We start from the raw sequence: 27019 nt of genomic DNA on the forward strand, positions 1-27019 counted from the left end.
CAAGCGACCTCCCACGGCTCCTGGCGCCTGGGTTTCCCAGATGGCTGTTCTGGAGCCAGACGGGGGCCCGCTCCCCAGCCCTGGTGGCCGGGGGAGCCGAGTTGGGGCAACTGCGAGAGCTGACCCGGCTGCGAGCCCAACTCGCTCCAACTGGGAAGCTCCGAGTGGGGGTGGGGGCGGGGGCAGGAAATGTTTGCAGACCGCAGCGGGGCCGGCGGAGGGGAGGGGGGCCCGGGACGGGGGCGCCGCTGGTCTGGCAGCCGGGTCGGGGTCGGAGGCTGGCCCGTCGGGGCACGGCGCGGGCGGCCAGTTGTCCCCAGAACTCGGAGCGAGCGAGAACTGTCGCTCTTCCAGAGACTGTCTGTGTCATTATCGGGCTGCAGATCGTGTCTGCCGGAATCCAACTGGCAAAAGCAGCGCAGGACTCTGGGAAAGAAATCTTTATTTTTCCCGCAGGGCTTTTTAGAGCCTCCCGGCTGTCTAGAGTCTAGAAAAGGTGGGGTGTGGGGTGGGAATCGCGCTTGGGTTTGTTGGGATCCTTCCCAGCCTTGGGGATGGGATCTGCTCCTTGGTGATCCGCGAGGGCCGGGCAGCGTCTTCTCACTTTCTTGGTACACTCCTCCAATACTGGCGCTTCGCCCTGGGAAGAGGTCTGGCGTTCGTTTCCCCGGGTCTTGTACTCACTTCCTTCTCTGAGGGTGTTGCAAGGACCTTCTGAGAATGATAAAAATCGTATACTTTAGAGTTGAAAGGGACCTTCAAAACTTGTCCAGATAGATCAGGAGTCCAGATAGACCTAACTCCTCCTCTCTTTGTAGAAGCCCTGATACAGAGAGGTTGAACAACTTGCCCAAAGACACACAGCTAGTTAGTAGTGTAGCTGGGGCTAGATCGCAGTCTCCTCTTCCACTCAGTTGCTACATATCCCTTTATTTAAGAGGAGCCACAGGCATAGTTGTTAATGAAGTGGAAACTCTAGTTGGAATTTCCTGTGTCCTTTGACACCGAAGGTGTGTTGCTTGGGTTGTGGACACTGGGAAGGAAGATGAGGGGAAAAGTGGGGGAAGCAGAGAAGGATGTCTGTGTGGTGGACAGGATGACTTGTGGAAGAAGAAACATGTTTTTCTGGGGTGGAGGGAGGAGGTAAATTTAACACTGGAAAACCTTTTGGCAGCCCTGGCCATTCTGAGGAAAGTTGATTCTTTGACCCAAGGGCTTTCTTTCTTTCATTCATTCATTTATTCAATGACTATTTATTATTTATGTGCTCAGTCCACATGATTGATTTTGTAGCATTTTTCACTGGTGACAACTCTCTCATACTTGAAACTCCCCCCCCCTTCCTTTCTCCATGTTTGATTATCCTGGTTTGGTTTAGTTTTGTTTTCTCTGATCACTGCAGCTCACTATCACATCACCTCCTAGCTGTGTACACACCCATGGTTCAGTTTGACATTCTTTTTTTTTCCCCCCTCTCCTACTCCCTCCCAGAGAAATTATATTCAGTCCCACAACTATATCCACTGGGAAGACCTGTACACTGTATCTTCAACTATTATCTGTCAAACTCCAGACTCGCATCAGTAAATGCCCACTGGACACGCTGATGTAGTTATTCTCAGATTCAACACTTCTAAAAGCAAGCTCTGCATCTCTCCCCTCAGCCAACTTCCCTTTACTCTTCCATTCTTGCAGCTGCCTAACTTGATACTTTGGAGATGTCTTTCTGCTGACTTTCTCTGCCTCCCAGCCCATCAGCCACTGGGACCTGCTGGTTCTTCCTTGGAAAGTCGTACAAACCTGCCCCTTCCACTCTGCTTCACTCCCTTGTCATCTCAAGTTCAACTCACCTCCCAAGCTGAACTTAGTTTCCCACCAAAGGCAAGTTCATCTTCAGTCATTCACCCAATGCCTGCACACTGTTCCCCCCCCTCCCCGAAGATGTTTGTTAAATTAACCTGTTTCGAGCCCTATAATTCTATGTTTAGGAATTTTTTTTAACAGTCTTTTTTTTTTTTTTTTAAAGTAAATTCTACACCCAGCATGGGGCTTGAACTCATAACCGCAAGATCAAGAGTTGTGTGTTCTACTGACTGAGCCAGCCACGTGCCCCTGTTTAGAAATCTTTTCACACCTCTCCAGTTCTGTAAGAACTTTAACTTTCAAGGCTGTTCAGTTTGGTCAGTCCTTTTTTAAGGGGTGATTTCTTTCTGTTCCCTGAATTAAGGCCACCAGTGTTTGCACTTTGCCATTCCCCTCCCCTTCTTATCAAGAGCCTTTCTTCCTTTCAAGATTCGTCTCAAATCCCGTATCTTTCCAGAAGCACATTGCCTGACAATTCCAACTCCCCCCCTTTCTGAGAACTCATGCAGACACATTATGCCACTTACTTAACAATTATCTTCTCCATATTATTAGTCATTTCTTTGATGTTTACAGTCTTGTATCAGCAACTACCCTGCAAGCCTTGAGGACCTGGGTTCTGTCTTATCCTTATGTGTCTGTCTCTCACACTCGCTCATCTAGCCGTACATGTACACATATGCTTGTGCACACACACACACTCAGTACTTAGCACAATTACTTATACAGAGGAAGCACTCAATATTTGTTGATTTTAGAACGTTAGCCCGACTATATCTTAGCATCTGAATTTTTCATGTAAATATTTTACTGAAGTATATATCTGCATTTTTTTTTCCTGCTAGTGTATCATTTTTTCAGTTCCATAGGTCCCCCTATGAATAGCTTTATTCATAAAGTCCAAAGCCAAGGGGAACTCTGTAGGATGACAAGTTTGGTATGAGGGAAGGAATCCTTCTTAACTTCACAGCGTGCACCTGGCATTCCTATAACATCTGCAGCTTACCCTTTGACAAAGACATAGTTTGATGTTGTAACACTAATGCCTAAAAATCCCCAGCTCCCCTGGTAACTCTTACCTTTCCTTTGCCGCTGGTGTAATGGGAAGAAACCACCAATAGAGAGCTAGAACTTGAGTTCTAGTCCCGGGTCTGTGGCTGGGTGACCCTGGGCAAGTCCGCAAACCTCTCTCGGGTCGCACTTTCAGTATCTCAGAAAGGGGTGGACTTGTACTAGATCATCAGAGCTGTTTCATCATCTTCACAAAGACAACTGTTCAAAACTGCGAAGTTATTGAGTTGAAATCCTATGCCCTGTTATGTCACCCTTTGGCCTTAGTTATGTCTTCCTAATCACTTGGCAGGTAAAGTGGAGACATGATGCCCATTAGTCAGGGCATCTAGCCTAGCTAGAAAGTTTGTGATTATCATTCTTTTTTCTTTTTTAAAGATTTTATTTATTTATTTGACAGACAGAGATCACAAGTAGGCAGAGAGGCAGGCAGAGAGAGAGGGGGAAGCAGGCTCCTTGCTGAGCAGAGAGCCCAATGCGGGGCTTGATCCCAGGACCCTGAGATCATGACCTGAGCCGAAGGCAGAGGCTTTAACCCACTGAGCCACCCAGGCACTCCTCTTTTTAATTTTTTAACTGTTATTCCTAGTGTATCCCCAGAAGGACTATGTTCCCCCTTCAGGTGCTGGGTGGCCCTTACACGCTTCAAAGAATACTTGGGGATTGGGTGCCTGGGTGGCTCAGTGGGTTAAGCCGCTGCCTTCGGCTCAGGTCATGATCTTGGGGTCCTGGGATCAAGTCCCGCATCAGGCTCTCTGCTCAGCAGGGAGCCTGCTTCCCTCTCTCTCTCTGCCTGCCTCTCTGTCTACTTGTGATCTCTCTCTGTCAAACAAATAAATAAAATCTTAAAAAAAAAAAAAAAAGAATACTTGGGGATTTACTCATTTAGGGGGCTCCCCCTGCCGGCACATATACCCTGAGTAGATCTATCTTTGCCCCTGCCATGGGTAAGGCAGGCCCTCCCCCAGTCACCCCAGGGAGAAAGCAAGGTGGTAGAACAGGCAAGTCTCTTGCCCAGCTCCACCCTTTGAGAATGTGGCAGGGCTGAAACCCAACTATCTGACTCTTCGATGTGCCAGGAGTATCCACTTACGTTCTGGAATCTCAAGCCTGGTGCGGACAGACTCAGGGCCCTGTTTTGAGCTGGTTGGGCTTGGCGTTGTAGTTGCAAGAGAGTCGCTTCTCATTGTGTGGGCTGCTGTGGCTATTCTTGAGGGAGTAATTGAGCAACTTCTCCATTTGCCCAGTAAATATTTACTGAGTGCCAAGCACCTTGCTGGCTGTGAAAGGACATGGTCCTTGGCCACATGGAGCTTACAATTTAGGGGTGGGGGAGATAATAAACATACTCATGCATATTACACGTGATCATACGTGTATGATAACACATACAACAATGTATTGCTATACAGCTGGTGATTCCCACATTCATAATTTCAACCCATCCTCTTCAGCTCTAGCCTTGTATGTTCTGCTGGTACTCACCACATTTGATGTATAAAGGGCTTCTCAGTTTAGCATGTCCAGAACAAAAGGAACCTGCAACTCCCCACCCCCGACCCCGCTCCTCCCTGAGTCTTCCCATCTATCAATGTGATTTTGTCCTTCCAGTTACCCCGGCCCCCAAAACCTTGAGTCATCCCTGACACCTCCCCTTTCTGTCAGTCCCACATCCATTTAATCAATAGATCCTATCGGCTTTGCCCTAAATATATCCAGAACCTGAGTCTCTTCATCTTCACCACTTTAGCCCTGGCCTAAGCTACCATCGGCCTCTTAACTGACCTTCCTGCTTCCTCTCGTCTCCTGACAGACTGTTTTCATCACAGCAGCCAGGGTGAGGCTGCGAACTGTAAGTCAGATTTTGTTACTCCTTTGTCCCTGATCTCATTCAGAGTCCTTGTGTTGCCTACAAGACCCAATATGATTTCACCAGCTTACCTTTAAGCTGTCTTGTGCTCTTCATGGCCTGTTCCACCCCCCGATACCTGAATGGGTCCCTCCCTTGGTCTGCCTCCTCCACATCCCCTCAAGCCTTTCTCCTCAGTGAGGCCCTCCCAGGCCATCCTTTGAAAAATGGGTGCCATTCCCTGTAGTACTTGCTGTCAGCATTATCTGTCCCTCCTCCCCCATTTTATTTTTCTCCATGGCTGTTACCATCTTCTGGCATTGGCCACTTCCCCTACTGCCGAGGGGTCAGAGAATTTTATTTGTTTGCTCCCTGTTACATAGAGCAGTGCCTCACATACAATAGGTGCTTAATAAGTCTTTGTTGGATGAAGCTACTGTGTCTAGCAGAGTTGGGAAGGTCTACAGAAAGGCAGGAAAGAGCAGCCCTGATTGCTCTCCTGTGCGGTGGGTGTTAGGGCACACATCTAAGTAAGGGCACTTCGGTGCAACTTCACAGTGCTGTGTTCTGTTCCTGACACTGGCTTCGCTCTCATCCCAGGCCTGGCTAAGGTCTCAGATACCTGGGACAGAATTCCCTCTGGTTTGGGAACCTCTTGCTAGGAGACACCCGGGCTAGAGCAGCAGAGGAGAGTCAAGTCCCCTAACCAGGCAATAGCACTTTCTTGATGTTTTATGTCCTTGCATGCATCTGAGAGTGGACCCCTGTCCCAGACACACATGGTATTCCTAGTGTGGGGATGGGGTTATCTAACAGACTGGGAAGCAGGAAGGTGGGTGCTGTGGATTCCAGGCCTCTCTCTACCGAGCAACTTGCTGAGGAATTTTTAGAATCATAGCATTTTAGAACTGAAAGGAACTTAAAGTTTTCTTTAACCTCTTTTTCTTTTCCAGCTATTAAAAAGAGAATAAAGGTATATCTACTCCCTGCCGAGTTCACAGAAATGTGGTGCAACCTATATAGGAACTGTATGGGCTCCTTCAAGTTTTGAGTATGTTGGGGTCAAGACATTGTAGGGAAGGGCTCAAGGTCAAGTGTGTTTAAGAGGGAAGAGGTCTATTCTCTCTGCCCCTTTCTGCCCCTTTCCTGAATGGTGATCTTGGGCAAGTCACTCGTTTTGTGCTCGGTTGATTCTCTTTTTAAAAAATGTTAGTATTTCCAGTTTACTTCAGGAAGATGTTATGGGGATAAAATAAACTAAGGCTGTTTTTGAATTTACTTTCGTGACTGTGTGGTCTGCTCAAATGTCAGGTCCCAGCCCAGATCCTCATCTGCCATTGGTGGGAAATAAGGCCTTGGTTCTCTGCTTCTTCCTAACAGTGTGTGTGACTTTGATCTATCTGAGCCTCAGTTTCCCGGTTCATACAATGGGATGACTGCTACCCTGCCCACCTCCCAGAGAGGGTTTAAGAAGCAAATGAGCTCTGATGAAAGGAGATTTTGTGAACTCCTAAAGTTTCTATTATCCTAGCCACAGGATTTTTACACACAAAAACCATAGCCAGTGATTTTCCCCACCAGATCATTGAAGCTTACTCTTTTTTTTAAAGAGCAAAACTATAAAAGAAATGTTTAAAAACTATTTTTGGATGGGAATCTTTCTGAAATGGATGATAAGCTTCTAAGCAAAGTGTACTGAGCATGAATAGCCTCCTCTTTGCGACTCAGGGGTGTGGAGTTCAGACCTGTATGTACAAAGCACCTGCTTGGCGGAGGTGGGGACCACAAAAGCTTCTTTCTGTCAAAAGCCTTTATTTCTGAACGAAGCGAGGGTGAACGGAAGAAAATTGCTGAGGGAGAACCCATTCCACCGTGGCCCGGCTCACGGTCCCAGGCAGCACTGGGGTGGGGAAGTTCTTGATTCCTGCTCTGGGCTCTGAATGAGAACAGCATCCTGCCTGGTCCACAATTGTGCTCACAACAGGGTGAGGCCTCTGGGCTTCTGAACCTGTAGGGCAGTGGGCCCTGCACTAAATGGTGTCCGGCTGCTGTGCTTTCGGGCTTCCCATTTCCACCTATAATCGGTCTTCTCCCTAGTAGCAGTCACCTTTTTTTCATTTCCCCACTTAAAGAGCACATGCTTGGATACACGTGACATAACTCAGGTATATCGCTGTGCACACTTCGTACCTTCACACTGCCGTGCAGCCATCCCCACCATCCATCTCTACAAGTTTTTCCTCCTTCCCAGCGGAAACTCTGTCCCCATTAAACCAGGCTCCTCGTTCTTCCCTCCCCCAGCCCCCAGTGGCCACCAGTCTGCTTCCTGTCTCTATGACTTTGACCACTCTCAGCACCTCAAGTAACTGGAGTGAAGCAATATTTGAACTTCTGCATTAGGCTTATTTCACCTAGTGTGATATCTTCAAGGTTCGTCCGTGATGTAGCACATGTCAGAATTCTCTTCCTTTTTAAGGCTGAATAGCTTTCCATTGTATGTCTCCACCACATCTTGTTCGTTCATCTGTCAGTGGACACTTGGGCTGCTTCCACCTTTTGGCTGTTGTGAGTAGTGCTCCTGTGAACATGGGTGTACAAATCTGGTTGAGTGCCTGCTTTCGGTTCTGTTGTGTATATATCCAGAAGTGGAATTGCTGGATCATATGTTCACTCTAGGTATAATTTTTTGAGGAATTGCCCTTCTGTTTTCCTCAGTGGCTGTACCATTATACATTCCCCCCAGCAGTGGACAAGAGTTCCAGTCTCTTCACATCCTCACCAAAAATGCTTTTTACTTTCTGGTTTTTGTTTTGTTTCATTTGCTTTTTTTTTTTTTCCTTGCCTTTTTTTTAAATATATTTTACCTATTTATTTGAGAGAGGAAGAACACAAGCAATGGAAGGGGCAGAGAGAGAAGGAGAAACAGACTTCCCACTGAGTGGGGAGCCCAACACAAGGCTTGATCCCAAGACCCCGAGATCATGACCTGAACTGAAGGCAGACGTTTGACTGAGCCACCCAGGTGCCCCTGCCATCTTACTGGGTGTGAAGTGACACCTGATCATAGTGGTCACTTCATAAGATTCCATCTACGGGGCTCAGATAGCAGCCCCTCCCATTTCCTGGGGAAACAGACAGTTGGGATTGTTAGAATTGTACCTAGAGAAGGAGTAGATGAGCTCATAGTAAAGCCTGAGGGGCCCTAGAGGGAGGGAAGTCCAGGAGCTTGGATGGGTGGGTTCTTTGACATCTTTTTTTTGGTCAGTCAGAATTTGGCTTACTTCTGGGTTTCTAATTAGATGGTCAATGGTGCGGATAGATGGATGGATGGATGGATGGATGGATGGATGGGGCTTCCAGTTTACCGAAGCAGATCTGTGTTATAATTCATCAGACTCCCAGAGAATATTGACACTGTCTTACTTGGGGTGCACACCAATTTTTTTAACCCCGTTTTGCATGTGAGAGATGTAGGACTGTGGTTCAGATGGGAGCTCGTAGGGTTGGCAGTCACATGGCAACATGGGGAGTTTGTCTGCTGCTCAAAGCCATGAACTCTCTGTTGGGGGTCAAGATCTCCCTGCTTACTGAGCCCACGGGGAAGAGGTACCAAGCTCAGTGTGCATGCATACCTCTGACCATCCCCAGCCCCTCAACCCATGTCCCTTATTGTGAGGAAAGGGGCTGTAGCATCTTCTGCAGGGTTTGGGGTGAGGGGACGAAAATGGCTTCTCATTTGTACCTGTCTTTTCAGGGAGGCTGGCACCAGAGTCCAACCGAGGCAGCCAGCTGGTGACCAAGTGGCCCAGATCTTAGAGGACTCAGAGTTTTGTTGTTTTAGGGCTGGAAGAGACACACTTGGCAGCAGCTCACCTTTCCTTGGTGTTTACCGTGTGCCAGGAGCATCACGTGCAGTATCTTGGCTAATCCTCACCACCGTCCTATGGGTGGACACTATTATCACCTTTTTACAGATGAAGAAATTGAGCCCTAGAAAAGTAATGTCTCCTGCCTGAGGCCATGCAGGTTGTAAACAGCAGAGCCAGGACTGGAACCCAAGTGGTTTCATCTTGGAGCAAGGTTTTGGCTCTTGTGTAGTTTATCTACTCTGGGCAGGAGAAAGAGAACACATGTTTTTCATATTTAAAGTGAGTTTATCATCGGCTCTGTCAGGCAATCATCTCATTTGATTGTCCCCATTTTACCTATGGGAATATTTCTACCCATTTTACATATGAGAAAGCTGATGTTCAGGAAAGTAAATCAGTTCCGGTGGTTCCTGAGGCTGAGGAGAGGCAGTGCTAGAACTCAGATTAAGTGGTTTTACTCAAATTCTGGTGCTCAGAGCTCATTCTATTGTGGTGCCTTCACCCACCTCTGTGAAAAGGAGCCAGAAATCCGCTATAAAGCCTGCAAAGCTCCAAGAACTGCAGCCACTCTGCTCCCCTCTCCTTGCTGTTCCCTCCTCCTTTAATGTCCCATCCCCCAAACTGCAGCCTCTGCACCCCAGAGCCACATGAGTCCATTGTTCTGGATCAAGCACTTGGCACTTAGTAGATGCTCAATAAATTTTTGTTGAATGTTGTTTGAGGGTTGAGTGTGCTGGAAGGGGTAGAATCTCAGCCAAGATTGCATTCCTAAAGAGAAATACAAGTAGAATGCAAATACCATTGTTTCCTCCTCCTTCTCCAGAATGAACTTCTACTTTCCAACTCCCAGATGCCAGGGACTTGAAGAAAAGAATGCCCTGGCTCTGCAGACTTTGAATTATTCCAAGATTCCCAAGGGAAAAGAGGAACCAGAGCCCTGTTAGCAAAGTGCTTGCCGGATCAGGTGTCATTCTTTGTAATTAATAAGACTAGTGGTTTCTTGCTTTGTTCAGCATTTTGTAGTTTTTAAAGTGCTTTCACAGGTATTATACATGATTTTTTCCCCCGCAAACATCCTCTTAGGTAGGCAGGGCGGGGATCATTTTTCTCATTTTGTGGGTGAGGATATTGAGATTTAGTGAGGTTGCCGAGCTTCCCAAGGTTATTGACAGGTAAGTGGTTGAGAGGTAGAAACCACTAGAGGTGATGGCTCCACTGCTTTCTCCCTGTGGTGAGAAAGCCTCAGTTCAAAGCCTCAGTTTCCACATCTGTAAGATGGGGACAAGAGCAGGGTCATTCAGGGTAATCAAGGGCTCCATCATGCAAGTGGTGATGTGTGTGAAGTGATGAGCACTGTGTCCACACCCAGCAAATGGCAGTGGGTTGTTAATAACAATAACCAAAGCCAAGTTCATGGTTACTTTGGGGACGTGTATTCTGTTGACTCTTGGTCAGCCCAGAGTGTTGGGAAGAGCAGAATGTAGCCTCCCCTTACCCCACCTTGGAAATCTGCTTCGGGCCACTCTGTGGCCCTTCCCCTGAAATTGGAGTGTATAGCAAAGGCTGACCATGAGGTTTTTTTAAAAAAGTTTTATTTATTTTACTTTACAGAGAGAGAGAGAGTGTGCATGCATGCATAGATTTATGTAGGCGGGTGGGGGGAGGGCAGAGAGTGAGAAACACAAGCAGACTCCCCACTAAGCAGGAAGCCATCTCACAACCCTGAGCCTGTGACCTGAGCTGAAAACCAAGAGTTGGCTGCTGAACTAACTGAACCACCCAGGTGCCCCCTGACCGTGAATTTCTTTTGATTTGCAAAACCTAGGATCTTCTAAACAGGGCATTTACAAGATACCATTTTTCTTTTCGTAGTGGATAATTAGGACAATATGACGAGTATTTTGTTCATTTAATATTCGTTTGCATTTCATTATTCCAGCTCCTCCAGCTCATTAACTATGTGACCTTGGGCAAGTTATTTCAGGTTTTTGGACCTCACTTTCCTCATCTGTAAAATGAAGATAACAGTACCTACTCTGTGGAGTTGTCATGAAGATTAAATGAGTTAATGCACAAAACATCCTTAGAATGGTGCCTGGGACATACTAAAATACTCAGTAAATGGCAGTTACTATTATCACCATGCCTGGCACTGTAAGCCACTGTCCCCAACCTTCCTTTTCCCCCACAAGTTGAGATGTAAGGCCAGTGACGTTCCTACGCAGGACCTAGCTTCCGCTGTATACCGGGGTTATCTACCATTCTTGTAATTCCACTCATTTATTCAGGAAAGCAAATTGAAAGCAAGTTGCACAAGAGTGATATTATTATAGAGATAGCCTTGACTCTAGCTTCATTTTTTAAAAAATGTGAACCTTTCACAAAAACTCCAGAACTCTTGTTAGTTACAAATCTCTTTCCTCCACCCCTCCGCCCACCCCCTGACATACTCTGGCTGATTCCAGCAACACCCAGTGCCTACTTTTCTGGGCTGTCTCAAAACAGATACAAACATTCCTTGCTCTGTAGGTGAAGGCTGGGGAGTGCCCTCAGTGTGCTGTGGCTCATCTTCAGCTTGGCAGAACATCTCTGGGTCTGCTGGGGCGTCCTTCCTGGAGCCTGGCACATTTCTCTAATATGCGTTGTCAACTGCAGACACCTCCTTCGTGAACTTTCTTGGAAAGTGATCAACATCCACAGCAGAGCCCTTTTCTGCACTTGATATACAGTGCCCTGCAACTTGGTTAAAAAAAAAAACAGGTGTTTTATAGTTATGATACACTATACTTTATTAAGCACCAATTGTGGGGCAGGCACTGCTTTAGGTACTTTTACACACATCTCATCCAGTGTCCCTGATAAATCACTGAGAGGTTGTCCTCAATTTAGGGGAGAGGTTTAGTGATACTAACTACTGTGTGCAGGGTCACACAGTGAGAAATGGAAGATTTGGGATTCCGGACCACTGTTGTAGATTCCCAGCTCGGAGTGCCTTCCATGCAATGCCTACCTCGTCAATTTCAGCCGAGGGCTCTCTGGGCCCTAAACAGGTGTGGCTGGTTTATTGATGTCATTGCCTCCCATGAGTAGCAAATAGTTTGCTGCTGCCAGTTCCTGCACTACACACCCTGAATGTGCCAGAAAGTGCACTTCTTGGGACCACCAAACCTTTATGCGTTTGTCCCCCCTGCCTCCTTTCCCTTGCCCCATGCAGTATCTCCGAAACATACCACACTGTCCTCTCTAATGTGGGATATCACTCATGGGATTGATTTTTTTACTTAGTGAATGCACTGTGTTCCCCCAAAATAGACTGTCATGTGACATGGGTGTTTTCATTTCTCAAGATCTCACATCACCGAATCAGTACCATTTATTATCATCATAGAAATCAGTACCATTTATTAACCTACCATGCATGCATTCAACACCCTATAAGATCTTTGACACCAGCATCTTCCATTTTCACATCAGCCCTATAAGGTAGGTATAATCACTTGCATTCTTCCAGAGGAAAAAACTGAGGCTCAGGGAGGTTAAGACCCTTGCTGACAAAAGTGGAGGAACTGCTGTTTGAATCCTCTTAGTTTTATCCCAGGGACTTATATCTTAAGCACTATGGGAAATTGCCTCCAAATGTTTAGTACATGTCCTGGGCACTGGGTTAGGTACCAGGCAGAGCAGAGTTGGTTCCTTTCCTCCATGAGCTCACGGAGTGATGAACCCAGTATTACTGGAGCTTCTGTGATTGGGTTTCCTTTTTTCGAAACCTGTTTCCATCTGGCCGCATCCTAGTGGGCAGATCCATGGCACACAGTGCCAAAGGTCCATGGGGAGCTGGTGATGCTCTGTACTGCAGGGTTTATGTCCCTGGTGTCTCTGCTCTTTGTCCTTCTTCCCTCTCTGCTGTCACAGCAGGTTCACGGAACAAGCTCACCTGGTCTCGCCCACCATTGTACTCCTGTTTGTGGCATGTACTGTACTGGCTGCTGAGGAGAAGGGAGGCCTTACTTGGCTGGAAACTTACTGCTACTATGGCTTTTTATAAGGCCCCAAATAATTTTTTGAAAAACATCCACATGGTGCCTGCGTTGTTATCTAGGCCCTCTCCCCGAGGAACAGGATGGGCAGTCTTTGGAGTCAGTGGGTAAAAAGAGAGCTATACTGGGCCCTTTCATCTGCAGCTGACCCCTCCTCTTTGAAGCTGAGCCTAGCTCTGTCTTGCTGTGACATGTGTCCCATGGAAGATCCAGGGCCTGGATGTCTTGTGTACTGCTGACCATCAAGTACTCGTACTGCAGCCTTACACAGAGGTGTGTAAGTCGCCTGCCACATTTGACCACCCCTTGGGCATTTACGCCAAGGGCCCTGGCCCACAGGAAGTGTCCAAGGAGAGAGTTCAGCCTACTGGTCCTATTCTCCATCGTCCAATGCTAGTTTAGGTATGGATGGATGGGGACCTGTTTTATAGGCTGGGCCTGGGGCCTCTCAGGTTTAGAGATGAAATGATCTATTTTTCAAAAAGCTGTGGGGTTGGTAGGCATGCTCAGGATCTTTCCTTCCTTTCAGAAGAGAATTGGCACTAATAAGGAATTCAGCTGGAAGAACTGGTTCAGGGAGGTCAAGCCACAAGTCTGTGGTCTGTCCTGCTCAGTCAGAGGTGGAGCTGGTATCATACCCAGGAAATCAGATTCCATTTCTCTTGTTTTTTTCTTTCCATCTAGCTTCATACCCATGTCCGCATTATACACATATGTCTTATCATCTATGATGGCTTCTGGCCAGGCTCGGGCAGGAGCAAGGACAAATTGAGATATGGTACCATTTTAAGTAAGACATACAGTGTAGACGAGCAGAGACAAAGGCAATGTGTAGACACTTTAGAAAGAGTTGAGATGGGATAGGGCAGTTATGAAGGGTAACTGAGGTGAGTTGCAAAAGGGTTAGTGATTTGAGTACGGAGTGCAGGTTGGAGAGAAGCAGGTAATGTGATTTGCCTTATTATAGAAGTTGGGTTTATGTAAAAAGTGTGAACAACCCCAGAGAGCCCGCAGAAGAAAATCTGCACACTCCCACCACCCTGGGAGACTCCCCATCCCATTTGGTGTTTGTCCTTGCTTGCTTTTGTATTTTTTTTAGGCAGTAGAATCAAATGGGCTGTGACCCCAAGGTTAGGGGAGGTCTTGAATAGTGAACGGGACGTTGCGATCAAAGAGGGCCTCTGCTGGTCCTGCCTGTGCGGTGCAGATGAATGACAGGCTTTGGGTCCCCACCATCTGTGAGCCTCCGATGAAGCAGGGGCTCCCCTCACCCCAGACTTGGGACTCCGTTTCATCACCCACTGCGCAGGAGCCTCCCGTTTGCTCATGGGGGTCAAGGGAAAGAATTTCTCCTGAGTCGTCTGGAAGGCTTGCTCCCCACCATCCCCCTAGGCCACAGACCGCTCTCTTTCCTAGTTACCACCAGTTTCTTCAGCAGAGTCTCTTCCCTGGAGTTGGGGATGCATAGCCAGTTTTGACACACCACAAAGCCTTGCTGCTACGTGAGGTCATTTCAGGGGAGAAACTATATATAGCAGAGGACAGGCATCAGGACAGCCCCATACTGTCCGGGCTGCTTAGCATTGCCCTTCCGCCCATGTAGCCAGAGTGGCCTCAGACTCCACACTGGCTAATGGGCACCACGTTGTGTCTGCAGTGCTCCCTCCGTGTTTCCTGTGCTTACCCACATAGGACCGAGTTCTGGCCCTACCCAAGCCCAAGAGCCTTTAAGGGAGCAGCCTTGAGAGAGGGGCAGTGGGAAGAGTCCAGGGGCCAGAGTTCCCTCCCAACTCCGTCATATGGCGCTCAGCTTGGTACATGTAACAAGTAGGCACTGCCCTGGTTGATGCCAGAGAGACTGGGGCCCACAAGAGGTTCCACTGAAGTCGTGGGGTCCTACAGAACACACAGTTTGAAAACCACTAGGCAGGACCACCCTCTGGGGTTTCTTCCAGCCTTAGGATTCACGGGTCTGGCCTTGTGATGGCCTCTGGCATGAATGACTCGTTGGTAGGGGTGCAAACGTTGTGACCTCTTGGAGATTTTGATGGTTATCCTGGATAGACTGGGGGCATGGTATAGGGACAGAAATCTCAGGGAGAGTTGTTTCCGGTGGGGCAGATGGGGAAAGCACAGACCCAGTCTGACTTTTAGGCTGCGCTGCCATAGGCTGTTTCTCTGGCCTGCTCCCGCCTGTCCTTCCTTTCAGTGCTGGTTTGTCCCAAAGAAGAGATGAAAATGAGGTTATAATGCACTTCGGGCAAGGAAAGTGCATTTAATTTAAGTTGCCTGGGGCTGAGTTTCACATTATATATGTGGAGAATTTGTAAAGCACGGAGGTGCCTTTGGCAGAAATCAGAAAGCCAGGATCTGGGGCCAGTTTTCCTTCTTTATTCAGCAAGTTTGTTTGTCGAGCACCTACTTGGTATTCCTAGAGAAGCATAAGGGAGATCCCAGCTGTGTTAGGACCCCTTGACTGCAAGTAACAGAAACCAGCGGAATCTAGCTTAAACAAAAGTGATTTATTATAGGGTTTCAGCGGGGGGCTGCTCAGGACCCCACAGCAAGATCGCTGTGAGGCCTTAAGCAGGAATTGGAAAAACTTCGTTAGGATCTTTTCCCCTCAACTCCATGTCTTGGTCCTCTTCCTGTCTCCACAGCCCATACAGTCTCAACTGCTCCTGTACAGTCCCAGCCATACTCAGAGGGACTCAGCTCTCCCAGCCCCAAGTCCACATTCCCAGGGGAGCACGTCCAGTCGTTCCAGCTTGGGCCACTGAGCTCCAGCCAGGGGATGGGGGTCACACATGATAAGACCTGTCTGGGAGGGGCCATTCCTGACCCCTTGTCAATTCGAGGGAGCTCTGAGGCTGTCGGTTCTTCCAGGCCTTAGTGAGGAGCTCTGGTCCCCAGGAGGGAAGCAGGCATATGTGGAGCATCTACTAGCCATCCAGGAGACAAGCAAAGAGGTGACCCTTGGCAGAGCCTGCTTGTTGCCAAGTGTATAGCTCCTCCAGTTGGGGCTGTCAGGAGGAGACAGGGCTCCCCAAGCTGGTATGGACAGACACACAGAGCAGAGGCTCCTCCAGGTTAGCTCAGGAAAAAATGGTTTGCTGGCAGGATCACAACGAGGCAGCTGGCCTCATGGGAGCTGGGGCTGGAGAGCAGTCAGGAATGGAGGCGGCTCTGTCTTTCGGGGGCTGGTGGCCTCTCTGCTTTCATCTGAGCATCTGCTCTTGGCTTCCCTCTCTGTAGACCCAGCCTTCTCCTCTTACTCATCTGCTTGTTGCATGACTGAGCACACCAGTGCCGAGTTCTGGCAGCCTGTGGATTGGGTTCTCTGGGCTGCGGGGCCACCCAGGTATAGGTCACAGGTGCAGGGCCCGATCACACAGGATTTGAGGCTGACCCTGTCAGGGCTTTGGGTGGGACAGGTGTTAAGAAACAGTCTCCTAAAAAAAAAAAAAAAAAAAAAAAAAAGAAACAGTCTCCTGCAGGCAGGGGACACTTATGGACCCTGGAGGGTGGAGCCTCAAAGATGGAAGAGAAGAGGGGCTTGGGAAAGCAGACCAGCCTAAGCTCCAGCAAAGATGCAGGGAGGGACTGGGGGCAGGTGTGTGCTCCGGGGAGGGGGCCGTAAGAGGTAAGATCCCTTCAAAGCTGAGCCGTGGGGCAGGGGTGTGGAGGTGATGGGGAGCCACTGAGAATGCATGACCAGAGGGATGTTGGGGTCTCGAGAGGGCACTCTACTCTGGACTCAAAGGATGAAGAGAATGGCTAGGGAAGGGATGGGGCAGGACAGAAGACAGAATCCCACTGGGAGGCTGGCAGTGCTCAGGCAGAAGGGGAAGGGTCGGCACTGGCATGTCAGCAGTGGAAGTGCCAAGGGTACGGAAGCCCCTTTGAAGAGAGAGTTTATGGGTGACAGGTTGGCTGAACCAGAGGGAGCGCCCGAGCAGCAAGCGGGGGTGGGAGCACTGGGGAGGGCCCGGGAACACCGGGGCTTGGGGACGGCTTGGGGTCTGTGAAGTTCTCTGTGAAGGAGAGATTGTTAGCCTGACACAGCAGCCCTGCTGGAGTGCTTATTGTTAGGTTGGGAGAAGTGAGGATATTTACAGCAGAAAGGGAAGTCGCAGGGTAAATGAGGAGACTTCTGGAGAATGGGTCCCAGGCCCACCAGCTCTGCTTCTCAGGAGCTAAGACCCTGCCCACGTTGCCTCAGCTTCCTCATCTTCAAAATGGGAACAATATCTTCCTAGTCCCCTCCTAGCATTGTAGGGAAGGTCAAAGGTTATGTACACGACCTTGCTTTTTGTGCTCAGGAAAGGCTCACGAAGATGCAGACAGACTTGTGACGATTGCTGCTTGTGTGACAACCTGCATGGTGACCCCCCCTGGGGGGTCAGGGAGCCTTCCTTCCTGGCCCTGGGACGACTTGACCTGATGGGAGCTCCCCACAACCAGCCCAGACTCCCTGACTCCAGATCACCTGGGGTAGTGTCGAGAACACTGCCTTTCTGGAACTTGAGTCTGGGGGTATGAATGACTCATAAGGGCTAGGATGAGTTCACCCCCACTGACTTCCCAGCGTTCCCCTGATGGGTGCTGTGTGTGTATAACCCGAGCCCAACGGGCAGGCTTGAGGCTGAACCCTCCTTCAGAGAGCAAGAGAGCGAGGGAGAGGAGGCAGCTGGAGAAGGGGGTGGCTCTGGGCAGGCGGAACCCCAGAACCTCGGCATACTTAAGAGTGGAACTGCCAGGGGATTTCTCTTCTGGGGAGGGGGGGCTTCTGGGCCTCTTCCCTGCAGGGAAATCCACAGAGCACTTGTTTCAGAGTTCCCAGGAAAAGGGGAAATGAAACCTGCATCCTGTTTTGCCACCAGCCTAGGGAAGAGGACCCAGATGGCGAAGGTCGGTGGTGGCAGTAACCTAACACTAGTTGAAATCCTAGGGCCTGCAGAGTTGGGGGAACAGAGAGAGCTTGAGGAGGGGACCCGAGGTCAACCCGGGAGAGCGCCTGCGTGGCCTTCCTGTTCTGTCCCAACCTTTCTTCACCCAGTAGCGCCCAGCAGCCTAGTCCTTTCTTTCCATCCGCCCCTCCCTCCCGACTGGCCCAGCTTCCCCTTACTGCCCACATCCTGTCATCTTCCTGGCTTTCTTCTGGCTCACCTGCAGCTTCCAGTCTCTGGGAAGGGGGCTTCCTGTGCCCACCTGTCTTTGGTTGGGTCTTTCACTCCTGCTTTCTCCTCCTCCCCCTCCAGCCCCTTTGGCTGTTTCCTGCGGGAGTTGCCTCCCCTCCCCACCCCAAGCCAGACTCTGTATTCCACTGCCAGCTCTGTTCCAACCCAGGCCCCTTGGAGTATTACTTTTCCTAAAACGCAGCAGCTGTGCATGTTGCTGGCCTACCCAGCTGTTCTTGTCCTTGACCACAGAGGTCATGTCATTTGTGACAATAAATAGGAAACGAGAATGAGAGGATTGCCAGGTGCCTCTGGGCTGCCCTTCCAGCTGCCTGCATTCCTGCTGGGAAGCAATAATAGTAATCCAAATAATAAAGCTAACATTTATAAATATGTTTTGTGTTCACTTACCATTTTCCAGATGCTGTGCCAAGCATTTTACACTTATTATCTCATTTAATCTTCATACTCACCCGGTGAGGTAAATTGAATTGTCATCCTCTCACAGTTCAGGAAAATCTGACATTACCAGCGAGTCAGTGGCAGAACAAGACCAGAATTGATATGCTTCTGATGCCCATGCCCATCTCTTTACTGTGGCAACGTGTCTGCCTCCTTGGAGGGGGACAGGGGACAGGGACCCCCACAGTCTGCTTCAGGTTCTTCTTTCCTCCAGCTGCCTGTTGCAATGGTAACTAATCCACAGAACGACCCTTGTGGTGTCTTTTTTAGAACTGTGCTTTGTTTTCCTTTTCTCCATACCCCAAACAATGAAAAGACCTTTAGATGGTAGGGGTCCCAGTATTTCTCTTTGCTGTAGACTCCCCCAGACCAGCGTCCCTTTTTACAGCTGGGAAAATGTCTTCCTTGTCCTAATTGGACAGTATCCTAATAAAGGAGCTTCAAAACTAGAAGTAAATAATAGCCTAAGCTCTTGACTTTCCCACTGATGCTCTTCCCACTTCGGTCCTGTTGTCCTTCTATTCTGAGAGCGCTAGGAATATGCCCCAAAGTTCCTCTTCTATCCAGTCTTTTATTGACTTAGAACATTTCTACTCTTTGCAGTAGGCCCTTTGTGTTCTATTCTTGTCCATGAGTGGCGATTGTCAATGGGAAAGGGAGAGAGATAAAGAACCAGTCTCTGGGGAATTGGGGTATATATTAAGTTGAAAATGCATATTCAGTATCATAATCACATTGTAGGTTTAGCAGGAATATACTGTTTTTAAAGTGTAAGATATTGAAATTGGAGTTTGATAAAGCTCTTGCCCGATGCGATAGTAATTCTCAAGTGGGCGATGGCACAGTTTTGGGTAGGGGTATATATATGAAGTCTGGGTATTTATCAGAAGGGGGAGTGTGCTTAAAAAGGCTGAGAAACAAGGTCGTCCACAGGGAACTGTAGTTTCCTGTCTTCCTGGGTCCTGCGGTCCCCTTGGTATTTACTAGAGGACACTCGGGACAGTTTGCACTATTTGGGTGGGTCCTGCCTGTCTTGTCTTAGTTGAACCAAACCCCCTTAGGGCTCTGGGTGGCCTACCCAGTGGCCTCACCACTCGTTGCCTGCAGTAGGCCAGATGAAGGTGATATGTAGTGTCGAGGGCTAGTCCTAGTGAGTTCCAGTTCTGGATTCTAATCCAGGTTTTCTGTCATGTTGCGCAGGCCCTGCCATTGTGCCATAGCAGCCTAATGACAGAGCAGCTAAAGGGTGTTTGGGGAACTTGAAATCTTGTCTTGAGGAACTGGGACTCCTTAGCAAGAAAACAGAGCATAAGAAGATCAGGAAGGTGGTCTTTAAATCCCCAAAGAGCCGTGGTCATGATATTATTACCATTTACTGAGCTTCTGCTATGTGCCAAGTGTGCGCTGGGGGACTTCACATACATGATCTCATTTAGTCCACATGATAATCCAAAGGGGGAGAACGTTAGCATCTCTACTTAATAAAGGAGGGAACTGGGGTTTAGATCAGATGATCCACCCAAGATCACCTACCTGGGATTTGGAATGGGTCCCTCTGGCTCCCAAACTCATAACTGTGGAGAGGTTTTAACTACCGCGCAGTGTTGCCTGGAGATTTTGTCATGTAATTCAGAACATAGAGCTGGCACTCATGGGCAGAAGTTTCAGGGAGCTGGTTTTTCTGTTCCCTGTAAGGGCGATTTCTCTTCCTAAAGAAAAGCAGTCTGAAATTAGAAGGGGCTGCCTTTGGAGAGCCCAGCTTCTACTGCAGGACCCCCTGTCCTCAGTGGGATCCGGTGGGGGCTACAGAAGTTGGAGCTCCCCTGCCCTTGCCTGGTGAGGGCTTCTTCCGAACTGAGCTGTGAGGCCCACTCTCAGCCGAGCACTGGCAGCAGCAGCCACATTTCCCGGACCATCCTGGCCCAGATCTTTTGCGTCCCATTTCCTTGTTCTCCCTGAAGCCCCAGCAACAGGGCTGGATCCAGCTTTCCTCCACGAGGAGCTGGGCAGCAGCATTACCCGGCCCTCTTTAGATCGGGCCACATAAACTACCCGACCAGGTCTCGGGAGCCTGGCCTGGAGACTGGCGCTCAGATGGGCTTCAGGATGGGGTGCGTGTGCTTCCTCTGGGCTACTTGGGGCTACAGAGGTTTGCAAAACCATGCTGATTGTCCTTTGAATTTTGCTTTGCCTCATTGACTTCCTGTGGCCACACGGCTGGCTCTGGGGTGCAGTGGGGTGCCGCAGGGTTCTAGAGCCCCGTCACAACATCAAGTGAGTTGATGTGGATGGGAGCCCTTTTGTAAACTGCAGAAGGCTGTCAGCGGTCAGAGCAGGCCGGATCGCTGTCTGGCGTTGAGCCCTGGAGGACATCGATGGGATGCCCCTGTCAATGCCAGAGGACGTGGCAGGACATGAGCACTGGGAGAGCCAGAAAGGCGGTGGGGTCTGGCTGCTTATGCAGTGTGGGGTCCCTCCACTTGGTACCCACAGGGGCTCAGGCCGAGTTTCCTTGAGCAAGCCTAGCTTCTGATGGTGCTCACAAGAAGACAGTCCTTCCTTGAGTAGGCCTGGCCCTCTACAGAGCACATTCCTAGGCGCTGCCTCACTGCCCATCACTGTGGCCTCTGAGGGACGTCTTCTTTCAGTGAGCTCAGGTGAGGCCAGCCGGGCCTCCTCTGGGTCCCCCACCTGCTAGTTCTGCAGGAGCAGGTCTGCTGCCCCTTTGCGGAGCTTTCCTGTTTCTGTTCCTGGGATCTGAGTCAGCGATGAGCACTAGTGACACTTCTTACAGTGTGGTGAAGGTCAAAGAGAGGTGCGTGGGCCTGGTCCGAGTCATCCCAGATATGTGGCAGGAAACACAGCCCCAGAGATGCTCAACCTTGCCCTCACTGCTTCGGTGCCTTCTGCCTCTCTTCTGACCTCAACCATGTTTTACAGCAAGATTCTGTGAGCACTTTCCTAATAGCAAGGTCAAAGCTTCTGGCTCCCTTGCTCTTGAAAGCATACCTGGCTGGTGGGGTGAGGGTGGGGATGGACACGCAGGAGTCATATGGTGCCAGGAACGGGACAGAGCAGCTCGGAGGAGGGATCTGGAGGAGGGTCAGGGGCTGATGGCTTAGTGCCTTGGCTGCCAGGGGCTGGGGCCACCCTGGTGATTCCTTCCTAATTCTCCTTTGGAGGACTTTCACCTACCTGTCCTCTTTCCTTTTTCTGCCTTTCCTGTTTTTCTTCTTGCGAGGCCCCTCGAGTTGCTCTGCCTTCCAGCTCTGCTCACCTGGAGATTCCCAGCTCTGAATCTTTAGTGTCCTTGACATGTCATCTTTCTCTAGAACGTCTTCTCCTTCAGGGCTCCGCAACCATACCTGCCACTTCAGAGCGATGCCTACCTGCACCTGGGAGCTATGACATCAGAGCCCCAACCAGACACTCAGGATGCCTGCCGGCTGGCCTGCCCAAAACATGTCATTGGCCCTTGCAGTGGCGGACATGTTACTACACGGGGACATTTCACGACAGTGCCTTAATCCTGAAGGACAAGTCCAACAGTAGGAATTTTATCGTGGCCGGCCAGCAAGGAGGATGTCCAGGGGTAATAGCAGGAAGTTGGCATTTGTGGAGTACCTAACGTGTGCATCCTGTCGTTTCTGCTTGCAGCGGCCCTGGGAGCTGGCATCGTCTGTTGTGCAGATTTGAGAACCAAAACTTGCTTAGAATCCCAGGGTGGCTCCACGGGCGGGGTCAGCATTTGAATCTTGTTCTGCGTGGCTCAGAGCCCGAGCTCCTCCCCCTGGTCTGTGCTGGCCCTCCACTGGGTCTCTGTCTTCTTCACTGTTTCTTCACTGGCGTTGGTTGTAGGAATTGAAGTCAAGCTGTCAGGGGCTTGTCGGGCCCAGCAGAGCTGGGATGGCTGGGCAGACCATTCCAGGAACCAGGGGCGCTGGAGGAAGGTGGTGGCTGTACCTTCTGGTAGGGTGTGACTTGGTGGATGTCCAGAAGAGGAATAAAGCCTGGGTGGTGCTGGGGGAAGCAGCCTCAGAAATTACAGCAGGACTGTTGATCTGTAGCGGCCCTCGAGGTTGACGAAGACACAACTCCCCTGGTTCCCTGGTTCCTTCATGGGAGGTGGTGTCGGCAAGATGATCCCCCCGACACCCCGACCACCTGAGCCAGGTCCTTCCGCATTTCTCTCATTCATTCTCCCCTTCCGCCCGATAGCCGGCAGGATGAGTGTGAGGAAACTCACAGAGGGGCTAGAACAAACATGAGTACACTTGGGTTTATATCCCTTAAACCATTTTTTACCCACAGGAGTCAGCCTTTTTTTTTTTAAGATTTTATTTGTTTACTTGCTACGGAGACCGGGAGAGCACAGCAGGGGGAAGGGCAGAGGGAGAGGGAGAAGCAGGGAGCCTGAGGAGTCAGGCTTTCAAACCTCCGGGACCAGTTTTGTCTTTCATGTCCCTCTCACGGACTCTGCTGCTGCCTTTTCCTGCTCTCCTCACAGTGCTCTTCTACCCGTCAGTGGGCTCTTCTCTTACACGTTCCTTATGGAACTTTTGTCCTGATTTGTACAATGGCTTCATCTCGCCTCTTCTCCTGACGTTACTGGGTCTTAGTGGACTGGCTGGGGGTCAGAACTCCCCATTCCCTGGTCAGCACTGAGAAAAGTGTTTGAGGGTAACACAGACTTATGTCCCATTGCTGTACGGGAATGCATTCATTAAAGTAAGACTGTGTATTGCTGTGACAAGGGACCTAATGAGGCTGTGGCTTAAAGAATGAGAAATTGGGCGCCTGGGTGGCTCAGTGGGTTAAGCCGCTGCCTTCGGCTCAGGTCATGATCTCAGGGTCCTGGGATCGAGTCCCGCATCGGGCTCTCTGCTCAGCAGGGAGCCTGCTTCCCTCTCTCTCTCTCTCTCTCTCTCTCTCTCTCTGCCTGCCTCTCCATCTACTTGTGATCTCTCTCTGTCAAATAAATAAATAAAATCTTTAAAAAAAAAAAAAAAAAAAAAAAAAAAAAAAAAAAAGAATGAGAAATTGATTTTTCTGGCTCATGTGATGGCCCTGACATCCCTGACCTGAACAGGCTAGGTGAGGGGCAGCTCTGCTGCTTGTGGTCATTCTGGGGCCCAGTCCCTTTGGGTTGTCTGCTATCACAGGACATTGTCTGCAGAGTTGAAGCTGGGTTGCCGGAGCATTTGGGTTCCAACCAGTGGAAGGGAAAAGAGAAGGTGGAGGAGGCATACCCACCGTCCTTGGGCCCAGGTCCTCTACAGCTTGGCTTCTGTCCCTACAGCTCACATTCTGTTGGCAGGAATATAATCACATGGCCATCCTGACTGCAAGGGAGGCTGGGAAACGTAGTCCGGCTGGCTGCCACTCGCCAGGGTTGGGGGAGAATGGGTTTGGGTAGGCAACTCAAAATCTCACCACAAAGGTGAGACTATTTTCATTTGCATGCACTGAGAGAAGAATGTTTCTCTGCCAGTAACGTGCCCACTCTCTTCGGTAACCGCGCCCTCTCTGGCAAACATCTGTCCAGTAGGCTGTGGGCTGTACAAACAGGGGCACACGATGCCACGTGAGGCATTTCCTGCCTTTGAGCAGCTCTGTGTGGTCTGGACGGGGCTGTTGGGGAGACCAGACCATCTTTAAGCACCAGCACAGAGAGTCCTCGCTCTGGCATGTGAGGCACAGCAGGTAAAGGGCTAAGAGGCCACTCTGGCCTCACGATGCCGCTGTGCAGCCTGGAAGACAGAAGTGGCATGCTGGGAGCAGGTTTGGTTTGTGGAGTCAGGAGGGCTTTACAGAAGAGGTGGCGTTCGAGCTGGGCACAGAGGGGTTTCCTCCTTCAGCGGGAGGGGAGTCTTCAGGAGAGGAGACCAAGAGCAAAGACCTGGAGTATGCTGGGAGAGATCTACATGGCTCACCCCTCACTCCCTCCTGGCCTCTGCACCTGCCTCCTGGCACCCGCCTTCCCTGGCCACCCTTCCTACCATTGTGTGTTCCTCAGCACTTTATTTTCTTGCTTTACTTAGTATAACACATAGAAATACTTGGTATAGGGGCACGTGGGTGGCTCAGTCGGTGGAGGAGAGGCTCTTGATTTCAACTCCGGTCATGGTCTTGGGTCCTGGGATCAAGTCCCAGGGTGGGCTCCATGCTCAGCAGGTCTGCTTCAGGACTCTTTCTTTCCCTCTGCCCTTTCCCCACTTGAGAGCACTTGCTCGCTTGCGCTCTCTCAAATAAATAAAGAAGCATGTGATATATCTTTACTGACCTGTGCATCGTTTGTCTCTCCCACTGGAGTGTAAGCTCCATGAGAGCAAGGACTTTTCGGAGAGTGCCTGGTAAATAGCAGGTACTCGGGCATTTGTTGAATGAATAAATCAGTACACAGAAACGTGTACTGTGGATCCAATTTTGGAAACCTTGATTTCCACACTAAGGAGATTGACGACTTTTATTTTGTAGGTAGTGAGGAACTATGGAAAGTTCTTGAGCAGGGGAATAACATGATCTCTGCTGAGAAAGTTGGTGGCAACAGCAGAAAGTTGGGTTGGAGCAGGGAGAAAGTGCCTCTTGCCCGGCCTAGCCCAGCTCCAGAGCAACATAGCCATCAGCCTGATGCCCTGTTTGTGCAGTCTTAAAGCCTGTTCCTGGACATAGTCATTTTGTTTGGGCCATGCAGAAGATTTAGTCCTTAGCAATGGGGTGCATGGGAGCTGACCGCTGTCTTTCTTTTTGGGGGCCAGAGAGGGTCTAACAAGCACTATTGTGCACTGCTGGAGGAAGTGAAAATTGATATGGTCTTTCTGGAAAGCAATTTGGCAATAGACACCAAGAACCTTAAAAATATCCCTACCTTTGACCTAGAAATTCTACCACGAGGACTTCATCATAGGGAAATGAGTCGAAGTGTGTGCAAAGCTGTATGTATGCAGACTTTCATCCTAGTGTGAAAAAATAGAAATAATCTAAATGTGTATAACTCAAGTACCTCTCAAATCCGCTCCTCTCGTCTCCATCCCCGCTAAAACTGCCTGCTACATAAGAGACACTCAACAAAGCCCAAGTGCAAGTCCTTATTTTCTTCCCTCTGCTAACGTAGCACCCCCCTAAGTGGCCCTCCTGCCTCCAGTCTAGGCCCCCGAGACCCACCCTATGCACATGTTCCAGAAAGAGCTGTTACAACTTCTGCTCCACATTTTCATGGGCCTGCCATCTCTCAGGGGCTAATATCCACACTGTTTCACTGGCCTAACAGCCCTCCGTGACCTGCTCACTTCCCACCTTGCATGGTGGGAACTGTGCATTCTGCCGGCACTGTTCGTAGTTTCCAGACCCTGCTTACCTCTGATGTCTTGCTAATATTGTTTCCTCCACCTGACTCACCACTGCTCATGCTTTCGATTCAGAGCAGACTTTAGGACCTGCCGCAGGTCTTACCTGCTGGGTGAGACCCATCTCCTGTGTCCCCATGAGCCTCTGTAGAGTACGGCCCTTACGTTGATGCATTGGTTTCTCTTATCTCCTTACATCTCTCTCTTAGCAGCTCTTACTTTGAGACCTGTCTCATTGACTTTGTTTCCCTGTTCCCCATGTTGGGGTCTGTGCATAGGAGAAGCTCCACTCCTGTTTCTTGAATGAATGAATGAATGAATGAGCGAATGAATGATGCAGCTTTCTGTTAGAAAGAAATGTATCCTGTACAGTGCTCAGCAAATAGTGAGTGCTCAAAGAATATTTATTGAACTTTTTTTTTTTTAAGATTTTGTTTACTTGACAGAGAGAGACACAGAGAGAGAGAGAGGGAACACAAGCAGGGGGAGTGGGAGAGTGAGAAGCAGGCTTCCCGCTGAGTGGGACCCCGATGTGGGGGCTCGATCCTAGGACCTTGGGATTATGACCTGAGCCAAAGGTAGACGCTTAAAAACTGAGCCCCCCAGGCGCCTCTGTTGAATGTTTCTACATGTCAGTGGAGTGTTTTGAAGTGTCTTGTTTGTTCTGGATTTCCTCTATTTCCTGAGTTGATCTCCAGGGGTGGAACCTGGGCATCTGCATTTTCATAGAACTTCCACAGGTAAATCTGATGAACAGAAAGGGTTGCAAACCACTGGAATGGCAGCTGGCATCTGATGAAAATAAAAAATAGGATTAGAGACACACTAATGGTGGCGGTGTGTATACTCTCTGTGGTCCCAGCAGTGTGTTTGTGCATTGAGAAAAATAACAAAAATATCCTGACATGTTATAGCCGGGTTTGGGGAGACTTAAATCTTTCTTTTATGTTTATGTTTCTTTTTCTTTTAAGATTTTATCTATTTATTTGACAGACAGAGAGACACAGCTAGAGAGGGAGCACAAGCAGGGGGAGTGGGAAAGGGAGAAGCAGGGGGAGTGGGAGAGGGAGAAGCAGGCTTCCCGCTGAGCAGGGAGCCTAATGCAGGGCTCGATCCCAGGACCCTGGGATCGTGACCCGAGCTGAAAGCAGACGCTTAACAACTGAACCACCCAGGTGCCCCTCTTTTTATGTTTCTATTATGTACTTTTCTCCCCACTTAGCATCTGTCACCTTTTAAACCACATAAAAAATGACAAGAAGGGCAGTCGGATAGGGAGCCTTGACTGTGCGGTGCTGTGGGTCCTGGGGCCAGTCTCTGGGCCACAGCCTTCAGCTGG

General features: G+C 49.5%; 1 protein-coding gene across 1 annotated transcript in view; it reads left to right on the top strand.

Moving 5' to 3' along the window:
• The window catches only part of UBTD1 (ubiquitin domain containing 1), a 52595-nt gene that overhangs the window by 430 nt on the left and 25146 nt on the right, over window positions 1-27019 (top strand). The window lies entirely within an intron of this gene.

The sequence above is a fragment of the Neovison vison genome, chromosome 2 (assembly GCF_020171115.1).
Source record: "Neovison vison isolate M4711 chromosome 2, ASM_NN_V1, whole genome shotgun sequence".
NCBI classification, from domain to species: domain Eukaryota; kingdom Metazoa; phylum Chordata; class Mammalia; order Carnivora; family Mustelidae; genus Neogale; species Neogale vison.